We start from the raw sequence: 4,582 nt of genomic DNA, 5'->3' as shown, positions 1-4,582 counted from the left end.
GCGTTTGCAAAATTAATGGCACAAATAATTCGATTACGGGCGCAATTTTCCGATAATCCAATTAAGTCTATTAGACTTGATAATGCTGTTGAGTTTTCATCCCAAGCATTTAATGATTATTGCTTATCAATTGGGATAAAAGTAGAACATCCTGTAGCTCATGTTCACACTCAAAATGGTCTTGCAGAGTCTTTAATTAAACGTCTGCAATTGATAGCAAGACCGTTACTCATGAAAACGAGGTTGCCCACTTCTGTTTGGGGTCACGACATTTTACATGCAGCAATGCTAGTTCGTCTCAGACTGACAAATTATCATAAATATTCCCCGTTGCAATTAGTTTTGGGTCATGAACCTAATATATCCCATTTAAGAGTTTTTGAATGCGCAGTATATTTGCCTGTAGCACCGCCATATCGCACCAAAATGGGTCCCCAAAGAAGGTTAGGAATATATGTTGGGTTTGAATCGCCCTCCATTATTCGCTACCTCGAAACATTAACGGGGGATTTGTTTACTACACGATTTGCAGACTGTCGATTCGATGAGGCACTTTTCCCAAAATTAGGGGGAGAAATTGGTGAAACCAAACGGGAAACTTTGTGGAAAAATCCATCATTATCTCATCTTGATCCACGTGCCTCTATTTGTGAAAAAGAGGTGCAAAAGATTATCCATTTGTAGAGAATAGCAAATCAAATGCCAGACGCATTTACGGACTTGAAAAGGATAACAAAATCACATAAATCTGCAGAGAATGTTCCAATCCATATTGATGACCCTATTGGACAATCTTCTAGTGTCATAGCTAATGAATCGAAAGCACGCCTAAAACGTGGCAGCCATTGGGTTCCAAAGATCGAAATCCTAGAAAAAGGAAAACAAATGATCGAAATGACACTACGAAAGAATCTCATGAAGAAATCCACGATTTAATAAACTCTGAGATTCATGAGGAACCCACTGAGCCTGAGACTCAAGAAAATAAGGAACTATTAATAAATCCAATCGATACTGAGACAAATTATAATCGATTGGATATAGTGGTGGATTATGTTTTTGCATATAATGTTACATCTAGCATTATGCAAGATAATGAGGATCTTGAACCTCAATCTGTTAGAGAATGTCGACAAAGACGTGATTGGCCAAAATGGCAAGAAGCAATCCAATCAGAGTTGAATTCACTTGCAAAATGTGAAGTTCTTGAGCCTGTAGTCCAAACACCTAATGGTGTTAAGCCTGTTGGATATGAATGGGTCTTTGTACGCAAGAGGAATAAGAAAAATGAGGTACAAAGATATAAGGCACGCCTTGTTGCACAAGGATTTTCACAAAGTCCTAGTATCGATTATGAAGAGACATATTCACCCGTTATTGATGCTATAACGTTCCGTTATCTCATTAGTTTTGTTGTCCATACAAGCTTGACATGCATTTAATGGATGTAGTTACCGCCTACCTTTATGGCTCACTTGATAATGAGATATACATAAAAATTTCCGAGGGATTTAAAATGCCTTCAAAGTCCAGGGAAATGTTTTCAGTCAAATTGCAAAGATCTTTATATGGTCTAAAGCAATCAGGACGAATATGGTATAATCGTCTTAGTGAGTATTTATTAAAGGAAGGTTATATAAATGATGTCATTTCTCCATATATTTTTATAAAGAAAACAACATCGGAATTTGTTGTACTTGCCGTATATGTTGATGACATAAACCTTATTGGAACTCCTATAGAACTCCAAAAGACAATTGATTATTTAAAGAAGGAATTCGAGATGAAAGATCTCGGAAAGACAAAATTATGTCTTGGTTTGCAAATTGAACATTTGGCAAACGGAATTTTTATTCATCAATCTGCCTACATAGAAAAGGTATTGAAACGGTTTTACATGGATGGAGCGCATCCATTAAGTACTCTGATAGTTGTTCGATCACTTGATGTGAATAAGGATCCATTCCGACCTCAAGAAGAGAATGAAGAGCTACTTGGTCCTGAAGTACCATATCTTAGTACAATTGGTGCACTAATGTATCTTGCTAACACTACAAGGCCTGACATAACTTTTTCAGTTAATGTCTTAGCAAGATATAGCTCTGCTCCCACAAAGAGACATGGAAATGGAATCAAACACATATTACGGTATCTAAAAGGAACTATTGATTTGGGCTTATTTTATGACAATAATTGCAGTCCTGATCTTGTTGGTTATGCCGATGCTGGGTATTTATCTGACCCACACAAGGCCCGGTCTCAAACAGGTTATGTGTTTACCTGTGGAGGTACTGCCATATCTTGGCGATCGACTAAGCAATCACTTGTGGCTACTTCATCTAATCATGCTGAGATAATTGCTATTCATGAAGTAAGTCGAGAATGTGTGTGGTTGAGGTCTATAATACATCTTATTCAAGACGAATGTGGTTTGAAATGTGACAAACTACCCACGATTTTGTATGAAGACAATGCAGCATGCATAGCCCAATTGAAGGGAAGATTCATAAAAGGAGATAGGACAAATCACATTTCACCAAAGTTATTATTTACTCATGATCTTCAAATGAATGGTGATATCGATGTGCAACAGATTCGTTCAAGTAATAATATGACTGATTTGTTCACAAAATCTCTACCAACGTCAACCTTCAAGAAGCTAGTGCACAAGATTGGGATGCGAAGGCTCAAGGATGTGAATTGATGCTCTCATCAGGGGAAATTAATGCGCGTTGCACTCTTTTTCCCTTACAAGGTTTTGTCCCACTGGATTTTCCTTGCAAGGTTTTTAATGAGGCAGCCAAAGGCGTATTATTAGATATGTGTACTCTTTTTCCTTCTCTATAATTTTTTTCCACTGGATTTTATTTTAGTTAAGGTTTTAACAAGGCACGTTATATGTTGAGTAGACATTCAAGGGGGAGTGTTATAAATAAAATTTTAGTTATGGTGAATATCTATATTTAGAGAGATTCTAGGGTTTATTACTTAGTGGCTAAGTCACTCTCTCCCTCTCCCTATAATTAGAGGATTCTATTCCATTATAATTCATCCCAAAAAAATTCAATAAGAATTCTCTCTTTCTCTGCAATATTGTTCTTGTTCTTTTATGGTTTCATAACAAGCACATAATTTTCATAGGATTTGTTGGACGAGCACCATGCGTTAGACGTGTTTAGGGCAGGCACCATGCATTAGACGAGATCCCAAGGCGTTACAAGTACCCTGCCCGCGGCGAGCCCCAAACGAATCCCAAAAAAGCCTTTTAAAACACTGGTTAAGATCACCGTTTAAGGGACTTCCACAACGCATTTCCTCTTGGAAATTTTTAACGAACTGATTGAGCTTCTAGTCGGGAACCAAGGACAATGAAGGCCATGGTAGAGATTTGCAAAAGGTTCCAATAGAAGAACAATACAGAGAGGACAACCTTCATCTACATTCACCTAATGCAATAGGCGAAGAAAGAAAAATAGAAGTGCAATCTGCAGATGCACAAAGAACAAGAATGACATAACTCATTTGCTAATCAAGCATCCAACCATATTCTCCAAGGCACAACGCCACGCTCAGCGGACAAAAGTTGAAATCCTACTGCCGCATATCACTTGTGTCTCTGGCTACTAACAACTACTACTTTACCCAAAAAGTATAAACTGGTAAGCTGATGGCAAGAAAATGCCAACTAGACAAACGAGGTCCGCCCCCTTAATTGCTTATGCCCATGAAGGGCTGCTCTCATTTGCAATATCATACTTGATCCACTTCTGGATCCTTTTCACAACAAAGAAATACTGCCAAAGGTACAGCAAAAGCGGGAGTTGTTAGCCGTACAACAAATCCAATAATTACTAATGCACAAAAAGTGTTTTCAGATTGAGAGCTCACTTGGAATGCTAATATAAAAGGAATTAGCACTTTGCCCCTATTGTTGGGGTTTGGACCTTCAATCAATTTTTGGTCAACCAGAATACCCTTGCTTCCACTTAAAACAACATCTGTAATAGTTTGGACTAAATTGGGTATCCATGCAGTTCCACTTGGAAGTATCTGTGAACAATACAGACCATTTTAAAAAGCTTAGTATACTGAAAAAATTCACAAAAGGATGAAAAATTGAAGAATAAACCTACCTTTTCGTCACTTTCATTCTTGTTGCATCTCCCACTATTCTCAACCAAAACAACAGGAATTGCAGCAGCCTAACAGCAAAGACAGCAATATATCAAAGATGAAAGTATAGTTGTGCAAAAAGCATCACAAGAGCAAACAACTTGGTATCACTGGGAATCCATGTAAACTTGCAAGCAAGATGTCAGGTTCGCTAGCAAAACTCCTCTTCCACTTCCATTCTCTCGCTTCACAGAGGAGACTGATTCTTTGCTATAGGTTTAGTTTTCAATATATTAAATTTAACTATCAAAAAGAAGGGTAAGACAGCCTTTAACTTTTGTCTCAGTCCCTCCCCAAGTTTCTAAACTGAAGTTCAAGTCACGTTTATAAATGCAAGCACAACATATATGTGTATCAGAGAACCTTGACCCCACCCCCCCACACCCCCCCAAAAAAAAAAAAAAAAAAA

General features: G+C 37.8%; 1 long non-coding RNA gene across 1 annotated transcript; it reads right to left on the bottom strand.

Moving 5' to 3' along the window:
- Positions 1–3,381: 3,381 nt before the first annotated feature.
- LOC109211467 lies at positions 3,382–4,243 on the bottom strand. The gene is made up of 3 exons (XR_002065717.1): positions 4,134–4,243; positions 3,889–4,050; positions 3,382–3,794 (listed from the first exon to the last, which is right to left on the bottom strand). It is a non-coding gene; the product is annotated as an uncharacterized LOC109211467 (long non-coding RNA).
- Positions 4,244–4,582: the final 339 nt, after the last annotated feature.

The sequence above is a fragment of the Nicotiana attenuata genome, unplaced genomic scaffold (genome assembly GCF_001879085.1).
Source record: "Nicotiana attenuata strain UT unplaced genomic scaffold, NIATTr2, whole genome shotgun sequence".
In the NCBI taxonomy this organism is placed as follows: domain Eukaryota; kingdom Viridiplantae; phylum Streptophyta; class Magnoliopsida; order Solanales; family Solanaceae; genus Nicotiana; species Nicotiana attenuata.
The sequence above is the reverse complement of the archived record's forward strand: the minus strand, read 5'-3'. Positions and strand labels throughout refer to the sequence as shown.